The following is a 13,374-nucleotide window of genomic DNA, read 5'->3' on the forward strand; positions in this document are numbered from 1 at the left end:
AGGCTCTCTTGTCTCCGCCAAACATACTTGTGACGTAGGTGGTAATGAGAGCAGGGCCTCCCCAGATGATCTTAAGGTCCTAGATGGTTCATAAGGGGAGATGTGTTCAGACATGTAAGTTGGCACCAGTTTAACCACTATGGCTCAATCCTATAAAGTTGAGTGGTTTGTAGTTCGATGTAGCCCAGAGCTCTCTCATAAGAAAAGGCGAAATGTTTCAGAAAACGATGAACCCCAGGATTTTATAGCATTGTGTCGTGGCAGTTCAAAGCAGTCCCAAAATGCTATAATTCTGCAGTGTGCCAAGAGGCTGAGGGAGGTCTCACCTAGGTAAAACGTAAAGGTTTCGCCTTGACATTAAGTCTAGTCGTGTCTGACTCTGGGGGTTGGTGCTCATCTCCATTTCTAAGCTGAAGAGCCGGTGTTGTCCATAGACGCCTCCAAGGTCATGTAGCTGGCATGACTACATGTAATCTCATTACCTTCCCGCAGAAGCGGTACCTACTGATCTACTCACATTTGCATGTTTTTGAACTGCTAGGTTGGCAGAAGCTGAGGCTAATAACAGCTCACCCCATCCACGGATTTGAACTGCCAACCTTTCAGTCAACAAGTTTGGCACCTCAGCTGTTTAACGTGCTGAACCACCAGGGGCTCCTGGGCTCATCTATACTGAGTAAGTAATGCTGTTTGAAACTATTTTATGTGCCATGGCTCAAGGACATGGCATCCCGGGGGCTGTAGTTTGACAGAGTACTGGTTTCTCACCAAAAGGCTAAAACCATGATTCTATAGCACTGAGCCATAACGGTTGAACAGGTGCCGATGGAGGAAGTTGTATTTTGGGAAAGTGGGGAGCCTTCTTTGACCATGAAACTACAACTCCGTTGCAGAGCACTTAGCCAGGGCAGTTAAAGCGTAAATACAACTGCAGGCAAGGCCGGGCGGGGAGGCGCTTCTCCGGCCTCTCCACGAATCCCTCTGGTGGGGTTTCCTCCAGCCTGCTGTCCCCTCCTTGACCACAGTAATGGGGCTTGGGCCTCTCTTCCCTCTCACACGTCTGGCGCCAGAGGGGCTGGCGCTCTCACAGCCAGGAAGGCCTCCCCCACATAAGATGGCGGCCTAGCCCCGAGCCATTTTAGCCCCGCCTGGCGGGAGGAGGGAAGGAAGCGCGGGCCGAGCGGGACACCCAAGCGGGAAGGCCTCTTCTCCTCAGTCAGCCCCGACAAGGGGAGGAAGAAGAAGTCAGGAGAGGGAAGGAAGGAGGGAGGGAGGGAGGGAGGGAGCGAGGAAGGCACTTCACATCCGGGACATTCGCTTCTCTCAACGTTATCCCCCTCTCCTCCTCCTCCTCCTCTTTCCGCCGCCGCCGGAAGTGACAACTGAGCCGCTGCCAGGTTTCCCCCACGCGGCAGCCGCTGAGGAGAGAGTAGCTCCGCCCCTTTGGAACCCCCACCTCCTCTCTCGCGCGCGCGCTGTTTAATTACCGCGCGCGCGCCTTCCCTCCCTGCAAGCCTGAGGTGGAGAGATAACCGCCGCGGCCAACCGCCACGCGCCTCTAGAGGCCGCGCGCAGCGCTAGACCTGGACTCATAACGCTCGCTCACGTCTTCCCCTCCCTCCCTCCCTCCGTGTGTCAGTTATTCCCCAGAAGCCCCGCCTCTTCCGGGGCCGACGAGGCTGGGCCTCCGCCTCCTCCTCCTCCCTCTCGCTCGCTCGCTGGCGCTCTCCCTTTTGTGAGTTATAGCAACCGTTGCCTTGTGAATCAAGCGCCATAGTCACCGTAGTCCTGGCGACTGTTACCCATCAACAACAACGGCTCCTCTCCTCCTCCTCCTCCTCTTCCACCTCCTCCTCCTCCTGCTGTTCCTCCTCACCCCCGTCCTCACCATCATCACCCACAACAACAACAACCACCGCCACCGCCACCAGCAAGAGCAACACCACCACAGCCCTCCACAGCCCAGGTGAATATGACTGTTGTGGGGGAGCCTCGCTGCCTCGTCCCCCGCGCCTCTTTTCTGTTGTTTTGTCTCCCCCCCCCCTTCCTCCTCAGCCTCGAGGACCGGCCTGGGGCTTATATAGGAGGGGGAGCCCACTCCTTGGCCTGTGTGGCGTTCTCTTTATGCAGCCCCATCTTCTCCTGGGGGGGGGGGGGCAATGGAGTTTGGATGGGGAAGTGGGGAGGTATTCTCTGCGTTTTGTTTTGCATTCCTTATTTTGTTGGGGGGGGGGGGGGGGTTGATTTGGGTTCTCTCGTGGGGAACCCTCCCCCATCACCCCACACTGCTTTTTTGGGGGGAGGGGGATTTTTGTTTGTTTAACCTGCTTCTTATTCTGGAAGGAGACCATCCTGATTACGCTGTATATTTTTCTACCTTTGATGAAAATAAACTGAGCATCTCACAGAACCAAACCTGCCTCTTAGAATCCTTTGGGTTGTTTTCTCCCTCTTGGGACTTGTGTGTGGGCCTTAGGCGCCCAGCTGAGATTTTGTGCCTTTTTTGTGAACTTTTTGCCTCTGATGATCTCCTCCATAGCTGGTTTTTTCCCCCTACCTCTTCTATGGAGTATTATGAGCAGGTTGTTTCTTATTTATTGCCATTAACTTAATTTTTTAATAGAAGAACAATCTTCATTGTATTGCATCTTAACCTCCTCTTGTTATCCACCTTGCCATAATTTAGTATTTATTTAACGCAAGTAAAAACCTTCCAATTCCATTAAAAACTTTTTTGGGGGTGTAATTTATGTTAAGTACCCATCTTGACTTAGCCTGAGGTTGTAGCAAAAGCTGCATTTCATGTTTTTATGATCGGCCGCTCTAATCCCAAAACTCCATAAAATTAAGTTTATTTACATTTATGTGACCTTCCCTATTAAGCAGGAAAGAGAAGGGAAAGCATAGCCAGAAATCACATTGAGTTTTATAGCTTTTAGGAGAATGGTGGGCTTTGTGTCTTTTTACTTCTCTTGGGGCGCTGAAAGTGTCAAGTTGACCATAAAGAATCATTCATCTTCTGCTCTTAAAAATATGTGTATGTAATCATCTTCATGGTTGCTAGCTAAGATCCGCAGACCTGCTATGAACATATGGTAATTGTTTGCTCTTTCTGGACAAAAGGTAACATTTCAGGTACTTCCTTGCTGGGACAAGTTGGTTTTGTTTTTTATACTTGATCCTTCCATTTTGTTTAATATTGCCCCGTGTTCAATGATGGTCATTGGCATTAACATTTTATTTAAACTGCAATCCTGGGAGTAAGCTTATTTGACTCAACTAAATGGGACTTAGGACTACATAAAAATACATAGAATTTAAGTGTTTGAATATTAATGGTTTAAAAGGAATTGCCACTTTGCGCGTTTTAGTTAATGAGATTTTAGGTAAGATCTCAACGTTTTTCTAGCTGGCCTTTATTAATTTTGTTCATTTTGTATAAGAGAGACTAATTTAATTGTGTGAGCATTGTTATCCCTCACGTACATGAAACCTGTATTGAAAAGGTGGTTGCTTATAGCAGTGCCAACAGTAAGATATTGATTTATCTGACAGAGCAGCCCCTGAAGAATGTGGCAGTGTTTATTATTCCCCAGATTGTCAAGTGAGGAGCAGGTTACACAATTAATGCTTTGGTAAAGCTAGGACTACTTTCTGAATGGATACTTGTGTCATATAGTGTTTCATTTAGTTTTACTATGTACAACATATTTATGAGGGCCTTTTTTACAGGTATGTGATGATTCCAGGAGCTGAAAAGGGTAGATCGTTCTTGCTCACTACATTACAATTTAATTTGGTGCCATGTTAAAAGAAATTAGAGTAATTATTATGTGTTCAGAACATTATGAAGCCTTCTTAATAAGCCAGCTCTATGCTGTATTATTATGGTAAGGATGGCTTTCTCTCCCCCCCCCCCCCCCAATCACTTATATCAACCTGTTTTCCCCCCTGAAATACAATTATTGATTCAAACTATAGTAAAAAGGACTTGATTATTTTCTTTGTAACATGCAGTAGTACAAGGTATGATAACTGTGATTATAGTGTCCCATAGGCAATGAGTAAGAGGGGATGAGGGTTTGTTTTCTTTCTGTGGCTAGGATCCAATGATGTAGTTTGACAGAATTTTGCTGCATTTCTCAGCATTGTTCCTCCATGTATCCTAAAAACCTAATCAAGAGGGCTAAGAAACTCTAGACTAGTGGTTCTCAACCTGTGGGTTTTTAATGTTTTGGCCTTCAACTCCCAAAAATCCTAACAGCTAGTAAACTGCCTGGGATTTCTGGGAGTTGTAGGCCAAAATACCTTGGAACCATTGGTTGAGAACCACTGCTCTAGACCATGTTTTTGGTGTAGCAGATGGCTACTGTTCGAGGAGGAGTAAAAGAAAGTCCAGGTTTCTGCTGTTACTGAAAGCCATGTTGGTTCTTGGCCTGTGACTAGTAAAATATTTTGTGATCTGATCATACAGATAGTGAAATATTTTCTTTACCCCCAGCAATATACAGTATTAATCAGATCAGGGGACATGGGGTGGACATTCTATTGTGCCTTAATGAACCAACATCATACAGTTTGAGCTTTGGACTAGGACTCTGGAGATCAGGGACTGAATGGAAACCCACTGGATGACCCTGGGCAAGTCACACTCTTTCAGCTTCAAAGGAAGGCAAAGACAAATCGCCTCTTGTCAAGAAAACCCCATGATAAGTTTTCCATATAGTAGCTATAAGGAAGGCACGTGATAACAATATCAGTTCTCATTACTTATCCTTAACAAAGGTAAACAGTTATCTAGGTGTAAGCTGTCTGGGCTGATGCTGTGGTGCAAACTTAAATACATAAAATATGTATTTTGTTGTAGTTTAGTTGATAGAGCCTGCCTGGTGAAGACTTAGGACCCTTCGACACAGCTATATAACCCAGAATATCAAGGCAGAAAATCCCACAATATTTGCTTGGAACTGGGTTATCTGAGTCAACACTGCCATATATTCCAGTTCAAAGCAGAAAATGTGGGATTTTATTTAGCTGTGTGGAAGGGGCTTTGGACTGTTGTGCTAAGAGATAGCAAGTTTATTTAATTTTACTTATCTAATATTTAAAGAAACATACAAAAATAAATAAAAATAGAGGGAGATTTTTTTCTCATTTGCAGGCCATTGGTGGAGTGTCAAGTGCTCATTGATCTGTTCTGTTGAAAAAGTGTAACATTCAACTCAGTGTAAGTTTAGCCTTTCTTCCTCCTGCACCTCTACATCTATTTGTATGGATTCCTTAGTCATCCAGAGTACATTTGTGGAGCAAGAGAGGGAAATTGGTATGCCTGCAGAGTCCATTCCACTTTTGGATAAATGTTGTTGAATATAAGATAAAAATAATGGGCAGATAAAAGTTTAGGAAATTGGGGGGGGGGGGGGGCGGGTAGAATTGAAAAATACAGTATAAGCACCTCTAATACATTAAGAATCAGATTATTACTTTAAGAACTTAAAACACGTTTTATATATATATACTAGCCGTCCCCTGCCAAGCGTTGCTGTGGCCCAGTCTGGTGATCTGAAAATAAAGTAATGAGAAAGTCTTGGTTTCTAATATATGTAATTTATTTATGCTTGTGGGTAAACAGTATTTCTTGTTATTTCTTTGTCAGTGCTGATGTAGTGATTGTCTGGTTTGCCTACTCTGGAACATGCAAGATATAATTGTCCTTCTTTAGGGGTCCCTTTCAAATCTATGATACTATATCTGTCATATACATATATGTGTGTGTGTGAATCATATCTAGCTTTCTATATCTATGGCTGGGTGCCTCTTTGTCAGGAGGGCTTTGGTTATGTTTTCTTGCCCTGGTGAAGGGAGTTGGACTGGATGGCCTTAAGGCAGCATTTCTTAACCTGGGGGTCGGGGCCCCAGTGGAGATCATAAAGGGGTGTTAGAGGGGTCACCAAAACCATAGGAAAACACAGTATTTTCTGTTGGTCATGGGGGTTCTGTGTGGAAAGTTTGGTTTGATTCTATTGTTGGTGGGGTTCAGAATGCTCTTTGATAAGTTAACTATAAATCCCAGCAACTACAACTTTCAAATGTTAATGTCTATTTTCCCCCAAACTCCACCAGTGCTCACGTTTGGGCATATGGAGTATTCGTGCCAAGTTTGCTCCAGATCCATCATTGTTTGAGTCCACAGTGCTCTCTGGGTGTAGGTAAACTATAACTCCAAAACTCAAGGTTAGTGCCCACCAAACCCTTCTACTGTTTTCTGTTAGTCTTGGAAATCCTGCGTGTCAAGTTTGGTTCAATTCCATTGTTAGTGAAGTTCAGAATGCTCTTTGATTGTAGGTGAACTATAAATCCCTGAAACTACAACTCCCAAATGACAAAACCAATTTTTTGAGTGATGGTCACTTGTTGGCCTGATAGGTGTATTGTGTCCAAATTTGGTGTCAATTTGTCCAGTGGTTTTTGATTTATGTTAATCCCACAAACGAACATTATATTTTTATTTATATAGATACACACACACACATATACACATATATACATACATTTGATATATTGAAAGTATACTTTAATCAAAATATTCCTAATAGGTAAAGGTAAAGGTTGTCCCTTGACATTAAGTCCAGTCATGTCTGTAGACACCTCCAAGGTCGTGTGGCTGGCATGACTGCATGGAGCGCCGTTATCTTCCCACTGGAGTGGTACCTAATATTTTAAAGTTCCTAATAGAACTTTAAAATATTCTACAAATGCAATTACAGTTGGAGGAGCGGCAGATTCCCTCCTCCAACTGAAACAGAAGAAAGCATAAACATTAATATATCGGAATGAATGAATGAATGAATAAATGAAGACATTTTGTCTCCAACCCATTGTCTAGCATCATGGAGACATAACATTCTCATTTCCATTTTAAAAACTGAACAAGGAACTGTAATAATCTGATACTGTACAAAGTTTTACGAAAAACTATCTTACATAACTTTTAGAAATGAGTTTGGGGAATTATTGACCATTCTGAATGAAAATACTCCATACTTTTTCTAAGAAGAAAAGGCTTGGGGGGGAGTGGGGGGGGGAGGGCACACAAAACCCCTCTACCCCTTTCCACCAGGGCCTTCACATCTCTACTAATTACAGCATTTTTAAAAATTTTGATTCCTGAGATACTGAACATGATAATTATTGTATCCTGTCCCAAGACTTCAGGTCATGAACCATTTTCTGAATAGATTGTTGAGAAGATGGATCTCTAATTGCCCTCTTGCTCCAGTTTCTGCAGCCTAACTAAGGCCCCTTCCACACGGCTTTTTAAAATCCACATTGAACTGGATTATATAGCAGTGTGGACTCAGCGCTCATCCACACAGCCATATAACTCAGAAAGAAAGTCCCACAATATCTGCTTTGAACTGGAGGCACTTCCAAACAGGTCCTATATCCCAGTATCTGATCCCAGCTTTTCTGTTCATCTCAAATTATCTAGCAGTGCAGAGTCATATAATCCAGTTTAAAGCAGAAAACCTGGGATCGGATCCTGGACTATAGAGCCGGTCTTGAAAGGCCCTGGGTTATCTGAGGGTCCTTCCACACAGTCCTATATCCCAGAATATCAAAGCAGGAAATACCACATTATCTGAGTGTGGACTTGGATAACTCAGTTCAAAGAAGATATTATTGGATTTTCTGCCTCGATATCGTAGAATATCAAGGCAGAAAATCCCACATTATCTCAGTATGGACTTAGATAACCCAGTTCAAAGCAGATATTGTTGGATTTTTTGCCTTGATATTCTTGATATAGGGTTGTGTGGAAGGATCCCGAATCCACAATGCCATATATTTCAGTTCAAAGCAGAAAATGTGAGATTTTGTTCAGCTGTGTGGAAGTGGCCTTTGATAACCCAGTTCTAAGTAGATATTGCGGATTATTTGCCTTGATATTCTGGGTTATATGGCTGTGTGGAAGGGCCCTAAGAAGATCTGTCACCGCCTAATTTCAGTCCTCTCCCAATTTCTTCTCTTCTTCCTTGTCTAATGTCAGTGTTCATTTGAGGACAGGATGATTCTTCCTTATTCCAAGATAAATGTCTATTCTTTTAAATTCATTTATCCTTGCAGAGATTCGTATTGTTGTTTACTATAGTGATTATATGTCGAAATAACTGTAATCTTTTGTGGAAGAATGCACAGGTGCTCTCTCTTATACAGATACACACACATCTGAGCACAATTCTTTCACACTTTTAAATGTTTCTCAGTTGTTCTTCCGCTTCTTTTGATCTATAGGAGTATGGATAGTTCACCAAATTATTGGAGCCAGTGCTGAGCCTTTGTGCTCTTAGGTCCCTTCCGCATGGTTTTATGAAATTCACATTGAACTGGATTATATGGCAGTGTGGATTCAAATAATCCAGTTCAAAGCAGATATTGTGAATTATCTGCCTTGATATTCTGGGTTATATGGCTGTGTGAAAGGGTCCTTAGAGTGGTTGATAAGTAACAAAACTATATCCCTCATTGTATAAGTCCCAACTAGATTTAAATAATTATCCCTAAAGATGGAACAGATTGTCCCCAGTGCAAGCTGAGATAGTTTGACTCTTCAGTTCAAGTTAGTTTCCCTCTTTACTTAAGAGAAGATAGGATGGAATGACATGGCTCTTTGTCACAAGTCTGTCGCATGGAGGGATTCTGTGATAGTTACAATTCTGATTTGGATAGTTTTCATCTGACAGGTGAGTAGGAAAGGAGGAAAAATACATATATTTGTTTCATTTAAGTGCCAGCATTTGAGAAGGAAAAAGAGAAGCAGAACAAATGTGTATGTTAGTAGTGTACCTTGGGACATTTATAAGAAACCCCCAAGAAAATAGATCTTAATTTATGTTGGAATTCTCTAGAGGAGAATCATTACTTGATGGTTTCGTCTGAGATTATTTTTCAGAATGCATCAACTATTATGCAGTGGCCCTTTGGTATCCATTGGTGTTTGTTTCCAAGACTCCTTGTGGATATAAAAATCTATGGATATTAAATTTCTTTTATATACAATAGCATTATAATACAGAACCTGTTATATAAAATGGCAAAATTATCCTTTTCTTTTTGGATTTTTTTAACATTTGTAAGTCCTGGATGGTCAAATCCCTGGGTGCAGAATCTGGGGATATGGAGGGCTTACAGTATTTTTCCTTAATAATTAAACAGGGAAAACTGTATTAGGAAAAATTCCTTCAGTATTAGGAGCTGTTAAGTATAATTTAAATCTACATACAGTACTATAGCTTGTATTTTTAAAGTTTATATAATGTAACCTACACCTGCAGCAAATTTGATGTGCTTATTTGCATTCTTACAACAAAGATCCAGTGTCACCATTGCGTACCCTTCGTTTTTGGAATTAATTGCTAACAAAAATGTAAGTGTTCATGGTGCCTGCAAAGAAAAATGTTTGTGTAGTTAGGGAACTGCATTTTTAGTAGCATTGAGATCCAGTTGCTCTGTTGCATACATAGAACTCTGCATGTGCTGGAATATGAATTCATTTCTAAGGATGGAAAATCCTCTGTGTGATGATGCTTTGCTGATGTGCAATGTTTCCCTCTATAGAAATTAGTGAAAAACATTCTCGGTAATGCTTTGCATCACAGCTAGGGTGTTTAAAAGTACAGTGGGCCACAAGTAAGAGATGAATCTTACAAAGGTTGGTTTGCTAAAGTAATGATTCACTTGAGCAGCAGGAAACAAAAAAAAAAAATAGGTAGAATTTTTGGTGAGAAACAATGTGCACACCAGGGTCAATTTGCGCATTCGGAAATGGTGAACAGTATGTGCATTTGGGCCAACATGTATTTGGTCCCAATTCTGCTATGATCTTTATTTTCCTTCAAATGTTGTTTAATACCTAATATTCCAGATCTTCTTTTTTAATTGTTCCTTTATGTTCTCTGTACTTGTGCTTATCAAACAAGATAGCAGATGTCATGCTAGCCAGTCCTGACAAGAACAGTTTGTAATTTGTTTTAGAACTTAGAGTACACAGCTGAAAAAGTGTGATTAAGGGAACCAGAATTCATCTGGTACTACAACCCCATAAAACTGGGGATCTCTTAATGTTCACAATATTTAAAACTATTTTTATGATGTATAAACAAAAACATTGTTTTAACATCCTGATCTTACAGATTTATTAAATAAAACATTAAACCATGTGACATGGCATAAGTTAGTGCTCTGGTGGTACTATACATAGCATAATGTTAAACTGACATTTCAAAACCATATCTGGGAGTATATTGTAATGTATCTTCTGTTTAAAGCCTCTGTTTTCCTTAACAGGTGTTAAGGTGAAATGTTTCCCTTTGAAAAAATATATATTTATGCTTCTTGGCAGGGGGTTAGATTAAATGGCTCATGAGGTCTCTTCCAACTCAATGATTCTATGATTCTATTGAGATCCACTTGACAGCTTTTATTCTGGTGGTGGTACTATTGGGATGTTACGTTATCTTATGAATAATTGGCACACATTGATGTAAACTGATCCATGCTATGTGTTGATAATTTAAAAGTTGGCTTAACAGTTTGAAAAATAAATTTGATTAATAAAGTCAAAGCCAAACTTTGGAAAACTTATCTGAACATACATTATAACCAGTGTAGAGAATAATTGCCTTATCACCGAAGTTGAGTATGTATTGCTTCTAAGTAATCAAACATGGAAGTTTTGTAAACAAAATACAGGTTGTAACCAATTGGAAATCTCCGTATCACTGCAATCATGAATCATTCATAAATGAAATTCTTACTACTTGAAAGGGTAGGGCATAATTTTAAATGGTTACTGTTAGACACCTCTCCCAGTGCACAAACCCCAGTATCAGTCATTCACAAGATGGTGACCCCATAACATAAGGACTACTTAGATATTCTCCATTTGTGGAAATTTTTTATTTGTTTCTGACACAAAATGGTTAGCAAAACTTAATAACTTGATAACTCATTAATTTTTTTGTAACTTTTTGTGTAATTGTAACATGTTGCCATTATGAAAAATACTGCTTCAGAATTAGGTCCATCAGTTTGAATCACCCTATATATACATTCAACCCTTCAATGGCATGTAATTGTCCTTGCACCTGTTCAAAGACTTGCCTTCTTGCAATAGAACCAGGGCTGACAGGGGGTGCATCTACACTCCTATTAGAATTAATGCAGTTTGGCACCATTTAAACTGCTATGGCTTAATTCTATGAAATCCTGGGATTTGTGGTTTGGTACCAGTACTCTTTAGTAGAGAAGGCTAAAGGCCTTGTAGAACTACAGCTGCCATGGTTACTTTGCATTGAGTTAAAGTGGTGTCAAAATGCACCAGTTCTACAGCATAGATGCACCCAGGACTGAACTGCTACATTTTTTGTCTTTTCTGTCTCAGCTTTATTTAATTTTCCTAGGTATTGCTACAATTCTCAGCATGGTTGTGGAGTAATAGGTTTTCCCAGAAATAATGTCTCTGTGGCATGGAACATTTTATAGTGAATGAGGTGGGCATTGATAAGCAGATAAAAAACAATCCGCTTTATTTATTTATTTATTTATTTATTTGTCATATTTGTATATTGCCTTTCTCAGCCCGGAGGCGACTCAAGGCAGTTCATAGTTGGCAACAATTAAATGCCTCAACAATTATAAAACCATTAAAACAACCATAAAATACTATTAAAACATTTAACATATAATATAAAAAACGTACAAAACCATAAAAACAGTATCATAAGCATCTCCTTGCTAAAGTCATTATCCAGTGCATCGTCTAGGCATTCCATGATTTAATATAATTATGCTGCATTAGTGAAAGCTTGCTCAAAAAGCTGGGTTTTAACCTTTTTTCAGAATGTCAGAAGGGAGGGGGGCGATCCTATATCCCTAGACAGGGCGTTACATAGCTGAGGGGCCACCACTGTGAAGGCCCTCTCGTCCCCTCCAAACGCATCTGCGAAGGAGGCGGGACCGAGTTCAGGGCCTCCCCAGAAGATCTTAAAGTCCTAGGTAGTTTATAAGGAGAGATACGTTCAGATATTTAAGCTGGGCCAAAACGGTTTAGGGCTTTATAAGCTAAAGCCAGCACTTTGAATTGTGCCCAGTAGCAAACTGGCAACCAGTGGAGCTGGCGCAACAGAGGAGTTGTGTGCTCCGAGTGCCGCTCCCGTTAGTAACCTGGCTGCCGCCCGTTGGGCCATTTGAAGCTTCCGAACAGTCTTCAAAGGCAACCCCACGTAGAGAGCATTGCAGTAGTCTATACAGGATGTAACCAAAGCATGGGCTACCGTGGCCCATTGTTCTTTAAAGGTTAATCTTGGTAAAATAGCAATGTTACCTGCATTTTTGGGCAGGTATGCCCAAAAATGTGCACTTATACCTCACAGAAAAATATTTGCAGAAATACTGAGGATTTATATTTCCAAAAATAGTAAAAGTAAGTTAAAGTTCATATAATATGCAAGGTGATATTTAAATGGTGGAATATTTTATAGTCTTTAAAGTGCCTGCATAGTTAAGGGAGAGGCATGAAACAATGTTCAACCTTTATAAAGATGAATCTAATAATGCGGAAATTTGGATAATTTTATCCCAGCTGCATTAAATTTTGCATGAAGCATCTACGTTGCAAATTAATGTTGAAAGGTCTGTTGAGAAATGCTTGAGAGGGCCACAAAAATACATAGTGTGCCAATTTCTTTTGTCCTCCCCCCCCCCTTACTAGTTCCCCAGTTCTTCCTTTTTATTTTGCCAGATTAAATGTTTGTGGCAATTAAAGGAAACTGTAAAGAAATGGCCCTTCCTGATTTGCTGAAATGGAGTTGCATATTCCCATATATATGGGGGTTTAAAGTTTTAGTTTCAGTCACTCCTTGGAAGTACACACATATTCTGTTGTTCCATGCCAGATTTGCTCTTCTTTCTTCCTGGATAAACTGTGCCTGGCTGCCACCCGACTGAAGAGGTGTAGAGCTAATAAAGCCAGCAGGTTGTGGAAAGGGAGAGGGGAGGTAACATCCTTCTGTATGTGGGTGTGTATTTGAGAGAGACTGCATATGGGGGTGGATGAATTGATTGTGATTGTATAGAGTCCTTTCATGTTTAAGTTTGTTAAGTATTTTATTTTTTTGTGATTCAGAAAAGAACCCGTGGGTGTCTGTGGGATTGTGTGAAATGCCTGTAGGAGGGAGGGCTACAGGCACAGGGCCCAGAAAGAGATCTTGATAGCTAAGTAAGTAGTTGACTTGAAAAATTCACAGACTAATAAAAATGCCAAAAAAAATGAGGGGGGGGGTGGCAATTGGCTGGAAATCTACTTCTGGTTTT

The 13,374-nt window shown here is 40.9% G+C and overlaps 1 protein-coding gene across 1 annotated transcript in view; it reads left to right on the forward strand.

The window, feature by feature from the left end:
• The first annotated feature begins 1,749 nt into the window (after positions 1-1,749).
• RFX3 (regulatory factor X3) overlaps positions 1,750-13,374 on the forward strand; it is a 152,758-nt gene continuing 141,133 nt past the window's right edge. Inside the window, exon 1 of the mRNA XM_060762271.2 lies at positions 1,750-1,966. The gene's annotated coding sequence lies outside the window, so the exon portion shown is untranslated. The remainder of the gene's footprint in view (positions 1,967-13,374) is intronic.

Source organism: Anolis sagrei, chromosome 2 (assembly GCF_037176765.1).
Source record: "Anolis sagrei isolate rAnoSag1 chromosome 2, rAnoSag1.mat, whole genome shotgun sequence".
NCBI classification, from domain to species: Eukaryota; Metazoa; Chordata; class Lepidosauria; order Squamata; family Dactyloidae; genus Anolis; species Anolis sagrei.